General features: G+C 39.0%; 1 protein-coding gene across 7 annotated transcripts in view; it reads right to left on the reverse strand.

The window, feature by feature from the left end:
• PHF21A (PHD finger protein 21A) overlaps window positions 1-15,688 on the reverse strand; it is a 256,174-nt gene extending 240,486 nt beyond the window's left edge. For 2 of the 7 annotated variants that reach the window (XM_048855453.2, XM_048855457.2), the window contains exon 1: window positions 14,998-15,679. The gene's annotated coding sequence lies outside the window, so the exon portion shown is untranslated. Of the gene's footprint in view, window positions 1-14,997 lie in introns of all 7 variants that reach the window. The other 5 variants (XM_048855451.2, XM_048855456.2, XM_075129550.1 and 2 more) reach the window with 4 other exon arrangements.
• Window positions 15,689-16,291: the final 603 nt, after the last annotated feature.

Below are 16,291 nucleotides of genomic sequence, written 5' to 3' on the forward strand. Positions count from 1 at the left end.
CACTGGAGACCTGGTCCATGACTAGTATCCAGAGATATAGTAATAACATAATGTGCAAAAATATATTTTTCATTTTTAGTTGACTCTGTGCATCTTTCATCTTGACTTTTGCTCTAACAAGTTATTTAAAAATACATTTATCCCAATTCAATTACTGCACATCGTCCAACCAGCACAATGAACAAAATGAGAACTAATAGCATATGATCATGTAATTAAAGATCATAATTCATACTCCCAAGGGAGAAGAGTTAAGATTGTACATGAAATTATAGCTTTGCCATTTCTTGACTTTGTAAAGTGAAGCATTCAAAAAAGTTCTCAATGTTGCTTTTTTATATGGCAGAGAATAAGGCTAACTTTACTAAGTGTATCATAAACACAGCAGGACACTTACTACACACTGCCTCATTCAGTGCTCATCTTCTCAGATATGTTGTGATGAGGTCAAGCTTTATTCAGAAATTAGAAAGCGAAAACCATTCACTTTAATTCTGCCCCTAAAACAATAAAAATTAAAAAACTCTGTCCCCTTGTGTACACACACAGATATGTACTCCTGTAACTGAATACTGTGAAAAGTACATAGTAAACTATGCTTCAAACTACCTAGTAGATAAAACACAGAATAATAGGGAAGACTCACTGACATAGTCCATCTGATTGTGAAATTAAATTAGCTTTATATGTAACTGCACCATTCTCTGAACTGAACTAAAGGAAGGCTGTGTTGGTTGTCCAAGTGTAGCTACGTTACCATTATCCTTATGTAAGGAACAGTACCTGATCATGCAATGAAAGATTGCATCATAATACACTCATACAAGAGACCAGTTAAGATTGTGCATGCAACCTTAATTTCTACATGTCCTAACTAGCTTATTAGCCTTAACTATAATGGGGCTGGTGCTTCCCTATGATCTATGTAACCTGAATGTTATTTGGTTCTTCGGTGTCAAATCCTACATTTAGTACTCATTTCTTTATGCACCAAACAACTTCCCTTTCCTCATTCAAATCCCTGCCTGAAAGCACATTTCACTCCCATGTCGTTCCAGTGATAACTCACCAAATATAAGTTAAAGAAAAAAAATCTGCAGGACTTCAAGAATGAACAACCATCCAATATATCTGTATGTCTGAACTGTAAAGTCTGTGTCTTATAAGACTATAAACTCCTCTGGGGCAGGGACTGTTTGTTTGTACAGTAATACTCAGTAACTACATAATAATTTGAGGATGTTCCTGTTCAGAAGGTAACCATATTCAAGGCTATCAGAAACGACAGGAGGCAGAATTCTGCTGAATTAAGCAAAAAATCAAGGAGGCCTGTGTTCTAGTTCCAGGTCTGCAACTGATTTACTCTGATCTCAGCCCCCTAATCTATAACATGGGGCTAATAATACTTAGCTGCCTACTTCCTTCACAGAATAAAATAATGGGCCACATTCTCAAGTGGTGTAAATCAGACTAACTCAATTGACCTGAATGGAGCTAAGCCTATTTACATCAGCTGTCAGTCTGACCCAAACTTTGTAAAGTCTTTTGAAAATTATATATATAAGCCAACAAAGAACATCCTAAAGTTTTGTTATACTACTTTACGGTGCTCTCTGTACTCTCCTTCCCACCCCTATGCTCTAACCATTGCTCTCAAAATTACCAGACCCCATATGCCCACAAGCATACTTACCCACCTCAATTTGGGCCTTCCCTCACACTCTATCATCCCATCAACCCCAGATCTCCCTACTACTATTCCTCCTTGGAAGGACATTAAGGAAGGTTTAGCTCTCTCCTCCCTCCATAAGTAATTCATCCTTTTAATGCAGTATCTAGGATTGGATGGGGAAGGCATCAAAAGCTGGGGTGGCCACATTTATTGTGGACATACAGACTGGGAGTTCTGAGAGCAATAACTAGCCAGAAGGAGGGATTTAAGTAAAGTTACAAACACCAGAGTTAAAAACTGATCAGTCAGTCACACATCTTATTTGGAACCAGAAGTACACAATCAGGCAGCAGAGACCAAATATAAATAAAAAAGCAAATACTGTGTAATATTGTGTTAAATGTAAAACTACTAAAAAAAACAAAGGGAAAGTTTTTAAAAATTGACAAAGTAAGGAAACTGTTTCTGTGCTTGCTTTGTTTAAATTAAGACGGTTAAAAACAGCATTTTTCTTCTGCACAGTAAAGTTTCAAAGCTGTATTAAGTCAATGTTCAGTTGTAAACTTTTTGAAGAACAACCATAACATTTTGTTCAGTTACGAACCTTCATTCCCAAGGTGTTCATAATGGTAGTTCTACTGTAACTGTACAGTTATTAATGCAAATTTTTTCTGATGGCCATTAGCAGCCAATATGAACAGAGAAACTTTGCAAACTATAACATTATAAAACATGTAATGGGAACACTTATTCCAATCAGATAAGAAATTGTGTTAGTGTACAATTTTAGTTTGTGTATAGTGAAAATAAATGGAATTCACAGCCAGCATGCAAGACTGCTGTACAACTGAGGTAGATATGGACATTTTTATTGTTTATTATTCATATGGCACAAGTGTCCAAAATGCCACTTTCCAGTTGTGCAATTCCCTGCTCTCTGATTATTATAGATACTTCATTTGAACAGTCATTGTATGGTCATTTATGACTAAAATTATCATGCAGATCTCTCTGTTCTGAATGGCTATTATAATCTCTTTATACAGATTGACTGACACTCTCAAATTTTCAAGTTCTGTGCTACCAATGAAGTCACAGGAATCAGAAAAATTCCACATTTTACATGAAAAAAAGAAAACTACCAAAAAGTTTTAACTGGACCAATTTCACTTCTAAAATGAGGTTTATGAACCAAAAAAACAAAACAAAAACAACCCCCACACACACAAACAAAATATTGAAATATTTAATTTCTTCCTTCCACCTCTTTCTTTGCATCTTTCACTCCCTACAGTTCAAGACTTTTCTCTTACATTGTTTATACTGGAAGAATATCAACCCCTCACAATTCAGATTTATCATTACACGTCAGGAAAAAAGTCACATAGGGGACTGGAAACTGCTGTGAAAGGGTCTCACAAAGAAAGCAAGGGCAAGCTCCCTCCCCACAATATAATAAGCTTTAGTCCCATAAAAAGTGACATGATTCTTACTGTCCACTGTTCCTAGAAACCCAAAGAGACAGGAAGGGGCAACAGTGCAGAGGACGTGAACACAAAAGTTAATAATGGTACTGTCAGTGTACATTTTTAATGGCACACTTAACCTTGTTAGAAAGGTGAGGGAAAGACAGCAAGCGTATGGAGAACATCCATCTTCCATCTCTAACCTCTCCTGACCCTTGGGCCATCCCTTCCATGGCCACAGAGATGGATCCCTGAGGACTAACTTCTGCCAGGCTTGGGTGAAGACAGACAATGAAGTGCTACCTATCCAACAATGTCTTGTGGCCATAAGCAGAGATCTGACAGATTTTCATCCCTTTGCTCATGCAAGGGATCACATGAACCTCAATTCTTAAAAACAATGAGACGAAGTTACCCCTTATGTAGCATGCTGAAGTCACTAATTACACCAGGGATATATCTGGCTTACTGTAAACAAAATAGAACATTTATTTTGGGGACAAAAACCCTGATGACCTCCAACGAGGAGATGGGGAGAATGGGTAAAGGATTACAAAAGGGAAGGAAGAAGGGAAATTACAGGAGTTCAGAAACTGAAAAGAAAGGTCCAAAAGGGTCTTTTTTTTTTTTTTTAATTTAAAGCATTTTCCTTTCAGCAGTTTGACAGCAAATTTAGTTTGTGTTTAACAGCTTTTCTCTTCATTTACAATTTCAATATTAAATTTAAAATGTCAGTATAACAACTTCCTATTAACACAGTAACAGTCTTATCATGAGCTAATCAACTCTGAGGGCAAGAAGATACTGTTATTACCCCCTAAAAAGGAACCACCTTCAATTTAACATTTAAAGTAACTGTCCAACATGTCTATGATTTGATTGGCTACAATTGTATTTCAGTATAACAATTACAGTACTCATAAGGTGCTTTTATCTTAAGCAACTACTCCAATAGTCTTTTTCTATAAAAATTCTATACCAGCAATCAGGCATTCATGAACAGCCTCTGTAACAACACGGCAAAAACTTCTCAAGTTTCAAGCTATGGCAAAATTGTTATATAAACAATAATGAGAAATATCTGAAGCAGGGAAAAGAGTATTGTTTAATTTGAGTTTGAAGCTAATTGAAATCTGGTAAAACATGGCAATCAGCAGCCCGTAAAACTGAAACTTTAAGCTCTGATCCTGCAATGAGCTCCAGGTTGTCCTGCAATGAGCCCCCCTGCCCTCGAGTAAAGTCCTACTGAAGTCAATAGAACTCAGTGGGATAAAAAATTTCCACCTACATAGAATTCGCTTCAGGACTCAAGCTCTGGTGACCCAAAGGATAAGTACTGCATGGACAGAAGTAGTTCATTATTCTAACTCATTTCAGCCTTAATCTGCAGACATCCTCTCCATGGGATAAAGGTGGAGTTCTGTTTGCCAGATCCTTTAATTTTTGGTCTCTCTAAAGAGAATGCCAACAAGAAGGCCAATTAATACCAAATATGATGGTTAATTTGTAAGACAAAACAGGAACAGGATTGGTATCACCATCTCAATTCACAGAGACCAAATAGACGTGAAATTGTAAGAAATTTTGTTTATTATGGACTTAAACTGGATTCAAGTCAGTGAAAGGCTTCATCATATCTCTCACTACCAGTCCCCTGAGCCTTCCAGGTTCCTTTTTTAAGTTACAAAAAGATACGTTTACAATGCTGTTAAAAACTGACCATTTACCCTGTCTTGCTGGTACAACAACTTTGAATACAGACTTATCAATGCTATAGCTTGGGCACAACAAGGACTAAATTTCTGGCTACTTTTTTACTTTGGCCAATTAAAGCAAAAAACCCTTTAATAATATCATCTAGCACTTATATAGTGCTTTTTGTAAGTAGATCTCAAAGTGCTTTCCAAACAAGGTCAGTATCATTATCCTAGTTTTACAGAGGGGGAACTGAGACACAGTGAGATTAAGTGACTTAACTAAGGCCACCCAAAGGCCAACAGCAGAGACAGGAATAGAACACAGGCCTCCTGAGTCCCATTCCAGTGCTCCATCCATTAGACCACATTGCCTAGTGAAGTTTGACTCTTACCCTTATGCACTAGGTCCAATTATATTTTTGATAACAGGGTGAAACTCTGGCCCCACTGAAGTCAATGGCAAAGCTTCCATTGACTTCATTGGGGCCAGGATTTCACTCCAAGTCATGACACATGTATCCAACCCTGTTACAATACAAGATATGCTTACAGAGCAACTTTTTTCACAACACAACTCTGTGTCACGTACGCCTGTACATCCACACTTACCACACTCTCTAACAGTATTTTTATCAGTGAATTCTGGGTAAACAGGACATCTATCACATACTACCTCAGCAGGGTTAGAGTCCTTGGAAGAGACACACATAGAGCAGCACCAGCAATATGTTCGGCAATGCCATCTGAGATGTCCTACCACACAAAGAGCTAGGAAAGAGGTCCAGCATACCCAGATACACAGGAACAATTAGGGGTTTCACCCTTACACCACAATAACGGTCATCTTTCTGTAACCAGGTCATTGCACTATCTTACAGAGCAGGCTTCTGGCAAGGGTGACACATGGTTAGCTGACATAGCTACTAACAGAGTATTAACTATGTTGTGTGTGGATATAGAACATATTTAGAGAAAGCTATGACTAACTAGTTATGCATACGAACAAGGCATTATTTAAACAAATTTGTATATTAATTTCCTTTTTTGCAGATGAGTTTTAAAGACAACCACCAGAAATAAAATGCTTAATATACACAATACACCAGCTCTGAAAAAATAAACTTCATGCCTCAAAAGGAGCTAATTACCATCTAAATATTTAAAATATTTTGAAATGCATATGATGGGTAGAAGAGAGAGTTACTATTTTGATAACTGTTATGCAAATATATATTCAAATAATGTGTACTGCGGATAAAATTCCCTCTCAGATCTTCATAGGAAAGCTCCAACTTTCCGCACAGGTATAAGGAGAGCATACAGACAACTAGATGTGCTCCGTGAGTCAGAGAAAATTATTTTACCATAAGGACCTGTATGCAAACTAATTACTGCATATGCCCAGAAGCCACTTTCCAAGATTAAACATCTAAGGCCCCCATCCAGAAAAAACTTACACATGCCGAAGTTTAAGTATGTGAGTTTTCTTACTGATTTCAATAGGACTACTCACATGTTTAAGTCAAGTACATATATAAGGTTTTGCAGGATTGGTGCATTAAATATTTAAATTTATTTCTTCAACCACTGATTTCAGATTTTTTGCTCTTGTATAACTTCACAACTACTTTGATTTTTAAAATAAACCACTAAGAAAAAGTTAATTATGTAACAAAAAGGTGTTCTCCCTAAATACTTGTTTAGAGACAGTTAAAACTGTTTACTTACTTAAAGCAAAAATTTAGGACACTTATAGATTTCTATATCAAATTTGGTGTGCAAGACCTTGGACAAGGAACAAATTTATCTCTGGTTTAACTCCACTGAAGCCTATCAAGGTATGCAAGGGATTAAATTGGCCCAATATATTTGTAAGGGTTAAAAAATTAATTAAAAGTGATTCTACAGTCCTTATTCAGGCAAGACGTCCACTGACTTCAATGGGAACTCTCCCTATGTTAGGGAATGATAAGCAATGCTCAAAGACACTTGAAATCAAAATATCTGAATGTAATTTAATCCTTCTCTTACCTGCCAAAACCTGAATTCAGGGTTCTGTGTTTCCCTGGTAACAGCTAATGACATCACTAACCCCTAATGTAGTGAAAGGAAGGCACTTCTCTGCTCCAGAGGTTAGTTATGGTATCACTGGACCTCAATAAACACAGAACACTGAAGTCATATCTTGGCAGGCAAAAAGCCTTTCGTTCTACTCATCTTTAACTATAGCAGTACAAGCGACACAGCTACAATGCTTTAATTTAGAAGAAGGAAACAATATTGGTAGCAGATGAGTAAAGACTTTTGGTGCCAAATGTTAAACATCCATAACATTAGAATTACTCTGAAACATGTAAAAAAACTCAAGAATCACAATTAGTATCCTTTACAATTACAAATCAAGTAGTATATTAGTTCACTTAATTACATAATTATTCTGCATGCAGAAAGAAGTATTCCAACAACTACTGTTCTCTAAACAAACTACTCAACTGGAGGTTACAAGGAACTTGTAAATAAAGAATATTTCCTCTGCATAATATGAACATCAAGGATTTCCAAACTGCTCAACTAAGGGCCACTTAAGCAGCTTGCTGGGAGCCTGAGGACCATATCTAGTTTACATAAAGTATAGCAGTGTTCACAAGCCATTACCATGAATATGAAAGTTTGGCTCATGAAAACTACAGATCCCAGCATGCAATGGTTCATCTTTATCTAGCAGGCTGCTTTAAATAAAAATAAAGCTCTGCATACTGGGACCTGTAGCCTCCATGATAAGCCACATTCTTATTTAAGATGAGGTCAGATGTAGACTATAATACATATCTCCAGGGGCCATATTTTGACCATCTCATTTTACAGTATCATATATACATACCACACCGAGATCCCAAAGTACATTACACGAAAGTCAACATTATTCATTATATTAATCAAATTTAAGATGAACACAGACTTCAACAACAACAACATCACTAAACTCACCAGTAACTCAAAAAAAGCAGTAACTGTCTAGATTAAAATCTATAGAAAAGGTTCTGGCTTGCATACATTATTTTTTTAAACAACTTGTATTTTTATCAGGACTGTTACATTCAATAACATTAGAGAAGGTTTTCAAATAACACTTTTGATTTTCACTGGGAAAAGTATTTTTGTGACGGGAGTATTTCCCTTGCCTACTACTTATTATTTGGAAACATATTACCCTTTTCCTCGATCACCAAAATGCACTGAAGCAGCAGCTTGCCCTTTCTCTAAAAAGGGAGTTGAGCTTAGCTGAAAATTAAATGGCTGTATTTAAGTATAGGCCTCTGAAAACATATACCGTATTCCAGTTCAATAGAGGGAAGGCCAGCTCCCCCTACCAGCCTGTTCTAAGAAGGCTTTATCATGGAAGGAAAATCATACTGTGTTCCAAGCCCATAAGTTATTATTTTGAGCTCTGAATTAAGATACACACACACACACACACACCCTGCAAAAACCAGTGAAAAATGCAAGTACAGTCTGTACTAAGAGGCTCAGCACAGTTCTTGCATTTCCAGGCAGCCAGGCATTATCAGCACCTCCACAAACATGCAGCAGAGAAAGGGCCAAGAGATTCTAGAACATGAGAGAGACAGGCAATGGCACATTGCAACAAACAGACTGGCAATGCTGCTTAAGTCACCTGAAAGACATTCTACTGCACTTCCCCACATAGGCAACAGGCTACAAAAACAACTAAAGGCTTCATCAATACAGCAATAATACTGTCCACAAGGCCAAAGACAGCTGTTGCCATGGTTACTATCAGCCAGTTTATCAGAAAATAATTATTATTACTTAGAAGTTTTGGTTAAAAGAGTTTAAAGCTCTTATAATTAACTAAAGAAATAAACTACTATTTTGTTTGCATTTACACTACTTTGAAGCTGCACATGGTTAACAATACTTGTATCCCCAGCGGGAAGTGGGGAGGAATCAGTGCCTTTCTGCTGTTCCTTCTTCCCTTCAAGTCCTGAGAGTTTGTATTCTGGATGCAGTCAAAACAAGAACAAAACCCATCTTTTGGCTCTTGCGTTAGAGTTCTCTTTCACAGCCCTATAGAGTCCAAACATCGATTAGCCCATCATAGTACTAGTCTCCAACCTGTTAGACCCTATCCTCTTCCTCACTCTGTTTTAACCATTCAGGCATCTGATAGTCCCCCATGAAAAAATATGCAACACCAGCTAAGATTTTCAGAGCACATTCCTAATTACGTGATGAGGAGAACAGCTTAAGAGCGCTTTCTCACTAAAAGAAGTTGGTCCAATAAAAGATATTACCTCACTCACCTTCTCCTTCTTTTAAGGCATATTCAATGCCAATTTTATAGTGAATGAACTTGGTAATGTGGCCTTTTATCCCTAAAGCACAGTAGTGTGGAAATGTAAAATTATTCAGGGAAAAAAAGGTTCTATTTTAAGAAATAATAATTTAAAATAAAATGTATGCCTATAATAAACTCACAAACAGAAACACACTCCTGACACACCATCTGATTTTTTTTAAGAGAGCATCTATGTAAGAGTTTGAGAGAGTGGTTAATTTTTAAGTTACATGATCCAGTTTTTTGAGAAACAGAGCCTCCACATATTACTTCTGACTAAAGAGTGGGTGTTTGCAATAGCAGATGAGAGGGGAAAAAAAAAAAAAGTCTGAATGCAGAGGCTCTGGAATAGGTCAAGACATCAGGGTGTGGAGCTTCTAGGCAGAGATTACCACTGCTGTAGAGATTATAAACTCTGCAAGGGACCGTGCACTGGTTTGCATTAATATTAACAAATATAGAAACCAATACATCCTTGCTTTTGAAGCCTATAATGAACCATGTGTCACAGAACCATTTTTAATAAAAACGTTTAAAAACATATAGAAATTTCAAGACTAAAAATGTCGTTAAAGCTTTAAGTGTGACAATTTAAGGGGGAATATATGGGACCTAAAAGAGCTTTATATAGTTTTAAAACACAATTTGAAGGCCATAAAATTCTAGAGTTAAGGATACAAGTTCAACTCAAACTGTTGTCAATTTTAAAAACAAATAAATTAGTAGTTGATTCAGCTCCTGTCCCAAGTCTCCTTGCCAATTGTTATTGTAATACTAACATATTCTAGTATTTTAAGATATTTTTCTTTCCATTGTTGCCGTGTCAAAAATTCACACAGACAAAAGGTGAAACCAAATATACAAAGTGTTGTCAAATGTACAAAGAGAAAACCAAAGAATAAAATAGTTATAATAATCTATTACAAGTAACAATGATAGGTAAAAAGAATCACACAGAAGAGACTTTTAAATTGGTGGTGTCCTTATAACATGACAAAAATAAAAAGATTGGGGAAAAGAAAGAAATGTAAAAGTACTCCTAATATCCTCCATCCAAAATTAGGCCTACTTTCTACAGGCACAATCTGTACCTTCATAATTGACACGAGCCAAATACCTCCTCTACACCAGACCAAACTTGACATATTAATCTTTTCACCACCTTTTACATGTAAGACATGTACAAAAACTATCTTCCAGTCCACCCTCCAGTAACAAGTATTAACAAGACAGGACACAAGCATCTTGCCTGTTGTAGTCAATACACACAAGAACCTCAACCACACTTGTTCCACCTTCTCAAATTATGGTTTGAGCCTACAAACTTTTGTATAAGTAGAACGCATTAGCACAAACCCTGAGCCTAGTTTCTGGCACAAGTAACTTGGTGGGACAATCAGAACATGCACAGGGGCAGGAATCTTCCTTCCAGACCTTAAGAGTGGTAGAACTAGCCTCAGTAGATTCTTACACTGCCCCATGTGGGGGTAGGGGAAGACAAGATGCATATAATGATGGATCTTCTTGCATTTTCCCGCCTACATCAGGGCCTCTCCTCCTGCATGGTCAGGCTCAGGGAATGCCCCTCTGCACAGTGGAACTGCACCAGCTCCCTCTTCTACGGTGACTCCACACCTACAGAAGAGACTAGATATGCCCCATGTCAGTAGAACTATTTGTACAAGTAAAGGTTTGCATGGTAAAACCCACAGTACCCTCGTGCCTGGCACAGAAAAATTTAAAAACAAGGTTAGCCTCTTTCTATCCACGGCTGTTTGACTCTATGGGTTCAGACATCTTAAAAAATTATATCTCCTTACAGCATTATACCCTGTTTGCCTTGACACTTAAGTCATGGTGGAAATAGTTAAAGATGGCGTCCATCTCTTAAATTCTGTAAAGAAGCTTTCGTCCATAGTCTGTGGCCATACCAAGTTGTAGAGAGTTTAAAAAGATATCTAATTATAGACATGTGCATGAAGATACACAGAACAACAGGGCACCAGGGCAGTTTATCTAATATGCAGTGCCCAAAACATACTAAATAAGATACCCCACAGAGTCCCTGTAAATGTTAAGATTTATGTAATATTTAACCAGAAATATCAATAGTAAACAAATTCCAGTTATATTAATTCATTTCATTCAAGTAAAGTTATCCAGAAAACAAAGCACACCAAACACTCTGGAACAGTTAAATAGCTCCAATATTTTCATATTTAAGGACAGTTACTTCCCTATAAAACAAACTGCATGAACAATTACAATGATGACATATCTTCGCTATTAGAACTTTCCTACAGTATACAGAACAACAAAACCACCAAGGGCCCAATTAAAACAAAGTTTATATGTTTAAAACAAGAAACTGATCTGTTTTGTGCATATCCAATCAGTTCAATACTTTGCAAAAAAAAGTTTACAATTTCTATTTTCAAAACTTCTCAGTATATCACCCCCAAAATAGGAATATATAGAGATAAGAAACACCCAGGCCCTGTACTATGAATAGAAATGCAAGTTCAACACTAAGGGGCAGGGGATACACTTTAAAAATCCTACATTAAAACTTTGACTTACTGTCAAAGTTGGATATCCAAAACTGAACATACAAATATTAAAAAAAAAACCACCCCACAACTGTAAAATCCATGACTTCCTACAACTCCTCTCCAAAAATTTTTAAAATAAAATGCTTTTATGTTTTCACTTCCAAAAGGAAAGAAAGTCAATACCAGCAACCCAGCAGACTTCTGCACCCTTATAAAAACAAACTGGCAAGAGTAGCCCAGCCCAGGATGCATAAAATAACCCTACATGCAAAAGGGAAAGAAGACAAAACCAGAAGAAAAGACTTCAAATATTAACCTTCCAATGGGTAATTATTCATAGACAATAGTAAAAATACTTTTTGAATTATGAAAAATACCTTGAGAAGCTCCCTTTAATTATGTATCAGTACACCAGGTTTGCTACTTCTTAATTGAAACTCAATAATCCAAATTTGGGAGTAAAATCAGATCCTTCATTGCCCAGATCAGTAGAGCTAGAGTATGTTCCAGATATGATGTAAATTTCCAGCTGCTGGTGGGCATTTGCAGCACAAGCACCTCCTGCTGGACAATACCTTACAAAGATTTGCTTCTACAAAAAGAGAACCTCAAAGGTGACAAAAGGAGAGGACACCTTTAACTTTCCAATCATGTAAGAGGATTGCTTAACATCCCTGCTATCAGTTGCTCAAACTCCTAAAAGATATAAGCCCACACACACACACACACACACAAGAATCTAATTTTTTCAATCTCAGTAAGACAAAGTTTAAAGTGAAAAACAATTTTAAGGGAAAATAAATTGAGAACTATCACAATATTTACTAAACTACAAAATTCTTTACTTCAGGAAAACTAGTAATTTCATTCAGCAATCAAAGAGTTTCCCAGTTTTTTGTTTTTTTTTAAAAAGTGATGTTTCTACTAAAATGTGGGTGAATAACTACTTTAACTAGTATGGATTTATAAAAACACTAGTTGTGCTGTGGGTGAAGTTTTTGGTTGGTTGGTTGGAGACCTTGCTCTTAAATACTAATCAAATAAATACACAGTAGTATATTAATGTTGGACATAGTTACCAACTCTCAGGACTTTTCACGTTTTACCTAAAACAGACCTTTCAAAAGTTTATAGGTTGGATGGGGGAAGGGGCGGTTTGTGTTTTGTATTATATCTTTACAGGAACACTGGCAAGTAGGTTAAGGCACAAAACTTAAAAACAATTAAAGCTTTTATTAAGCTTCTATAAAACCTATTACCATATTTCTTCAATTAATTTTTATGACAACTAAGTTTATTTTGATACTTAAACATTCCCCTAAAATACAGAAAATGCAAACAGCACCAGCTTTGGGTTAGAGAATGAAGAAATCTCAAATATGAAACTTCCTACAATCAAAAGTGAAACTAACCAATAGTTTTCATTGTCAAAGTTGAGTGAAAGGCAAAAAGCAAACCTACATTTTAAATAGCAGATAGCACATTAGACACTTAAAATTCTAAGATTTATTAATAAAAGTGCCCCATTAATATAAGCATATGGGGTAACTGCCCTTTAGTTTTCCTTCTGAAACCAAGGTAATACATGTTTAATGTGATGATAAATTCATTCTAATAAAGAATGAACTTAGGCTGAGAAAATTCTCACACTCATCCAACTAACCAGTGTGCAAATGTAGCTATGTCACTCTCTATTAAAATGTTAAGATTGCAGGGCACAAGTTGCCCATATCAGATTTTTCCTTCACTCAGACCTACTGTACACAACATGACAATTACTGTCCCCAATAGGATTTTTTTTAAAACCCAGTCACTACTGTGATAAAAAAAAGGAACAAAAGTTCATGTCAAGTTCAGTGCTTGGGCCTAAACAAGCATCAAGTAAAAGAACCTCTCATCTACAATTATAAACAGATAAAACTTGCAGGGGAGCACCATCACTTCAAATAAAAAAGTGGGGACATACTGAATACTCTACTTTGATATCTAAACAAAGAATATTCTAGCATGTGACTGAACTGTGATGACATTTACAAACCAAGGAAAACAAAAGCCACCACTGCACTAGCAATCATGCCCCATTAAAAGAATTAGGAACTTGGAAATTACTCTGTTCAAGCACATTTGTACCCTAACCAGTGCATATTCATTTTGTGACACTCAAGTGAGTAGAAGTTGAAGAAAGGACTCCATGTGTGGATCCAATATAAATTCATCTAAAAATCTAACAGTGCAGTCCTGCAAGCACCCACCATGCTGCAAATGTGGTCAGAGAAAAAAAAAAAATCCTATCAACAGTGACGCTCAGAATAATAAAGAAGCAAACAGAAAAAGAAGCGGTGAGAGGAGCGAGCACAACGGGACTAGACCAAATGGCAGAGTCCCACACACAGCCCCACTCCTCCTACACAGAGAGAGAGAGAGAGAAATGGAAGAGAAAAGGTACATGTCTCTAATCATCGCAAATATGTGCCAAAGTAGGAGTGTGAAATCCCAGAGGTGTCCTTCCACTGAGCTTTGTACCTGTGCAAGAAGGGCAGACCCAGAACGAGGGGGGCAGGAGATGCTTCTGAATTACAACTTGCAGAAACGGAATTTTCCCAGTGCTCTGGCCACAAAGGCAAATTAAAGCAAAAAAAAAAAAAAAAAACAAAAAAAAAAAACACAACCCTGCAATAGCAGCTTTACTACAAATTCTCAATAATCAAAGCAGCATCGTTTCAAAGATAATAATAAAACTTCCCTCTCAGCATCACAGGGAACAAATCAAACCAACAGCAAAGGGCCTGGAAATAATCATTCTGAAGAAAACCAGAGAGGAGGGGATAAACCTCCCTCCCCCACCCCATCCCCAGTGCAATGTGTCATCTCCTTCCCCCTGCTCCTCACCACAACCCCAATGTGTCGCCCACCTCCATCTCTCGCTCCCCCTCCTCAGAAACTTATTTCAGTGCATGCAGGGGCGGGAGAAAGGACATGACCCCCTAGGGCTCTATCCCCTTGGGGGTCGGAGGCCTGGGATGGGGGGGTTACACTGAAGTTGTTGCTCCTTAGCTCCAAGTTGGCTGAAGCGTCCTATGTAGACTGCTCCTCCCCCCCCCACCCCAGCTATCCTCCTCCACCCTCCCCCAACCAACTCCCTGAGACACAGACAGAAAAGCACGGGGGAGGCGAGGGATAGAGCTACTCATAGAAGAGAGCAGAAGGAGAGAATAGGGAGGAGGAGAATCCAAAAGGTGGGATACTACACCCTGCTGGTGGTGCTGCTGCTGGTGGCTGGCTGGGGTCCCCCTGGCAGGACCTCTCTCTGAGGGGGAGGGCTCTTCTTCATAGGGGGAAGGTGCTGCGGCTCCTCTGGGCCTCCCTGTCCCCCTCTTCTGGGCTCCTCTCTCTCCTCCTCTCACTTTCTTTAATCTAAGCTGGGAGTGGAAGATGGTAGGTTGCTCCCTTCTCCTCCTCCTCTTCTCTCTCTCCTCTGGGAGGTCCTTTTCCTTCCCCCTCTCCCCAGGGGGCTCCGCCTGCCGGGGGGAGCAGGGGGCGGACGGGAAGAAAGGAACGAAGCAGAAGAGGCGCAGGAGAAGAGAAACTGTGACACAAAAACAAGCCGAGAAGCTGAACTCTTCTTCAATCCCATTCACCCGGCCCGGCCGCAGCACCCGCTCGCCGGGATCACTCCGCCGCCGGCCTCCCTGCCTGCCTGGGGCGCGCGCCCGAGCTCCGCTGCGCGCGCCCGACACGCTCTCTCACAGCTACTCCGGCTCTGAAGCGGGGAAGGGGAGGAGGAGGAGGAGACGGGGGAGGACACAGAGATTGGGGGCGAGGCGAGTTCCCACCTCCCTGGACCCCATGCCGCCTCCCGGGAAGTGCGAAAGGAGAGGTCGCCAGCCTCCGCCGGGCGGGGAGGGAGGGTTCGCTGGCTCCTCCTGAGGGGACTACTTGACGTGTTGGTGCGGCGAATTTATTTCCCTTTGCCTAAGGAACGGGCTGTGCGACGGCTCCCATTGCCTAGGGAAAAAACCCGGATGTAAAGTGAGTGAAACTAAAGTAGAGTGAAGTAGGGCACCAAACTCTAGTGGAGCAGCAGCGGGGGAGGGAGGGAGCATGCACCGGGGCAGGCAGCAGCAGGAGAGCAGCACAAGCATCCTCACCCCAATGCGCAAGGGGTTCTGCGTAGGAAAGCCGATGCACCAAGACAAGGGGAGAAACATAAGCATCCTCACCCAATGCAAAGGATTCTGCACAGGAAGCTGATGCACCAGGGCACTAGCAGAAGCACAAGCATCCTCACCCCCAATGCAAGGGATTCTACACAGGAAGTTGATGCACCATGGCAGGAGGAGAAACATAAATACTCACCCCAATGCAAGGGGCTTTACACAGGCAGTTGATGCACTAAGGCAGCAGCAACCACACAACCATCTTCACCCTACTGTAAAGGATTTTGCATAGGAAATCGATACAGGGCAACAGGAAAAAACAAGAATCATCACCCCAATGCATGGGGCTTTGCACAGGAAGTTGATGCAACAGGGCAGCAGGAGAAA

Source organism: Caretta caretta, chromosome 6, assembly GCF_965140235.1.
Source record: "Caretta caretta isolate rCarCar2 chromosome 6, rCarCar1.hap1, whole genome shotgun sequence".
Classification (NCBI taxonomy): domain Eukaryota; kingdom Metazoa; phylum Chordata; order Testudines; family Cheloniidae; genus Caretta; species Caretta caretta.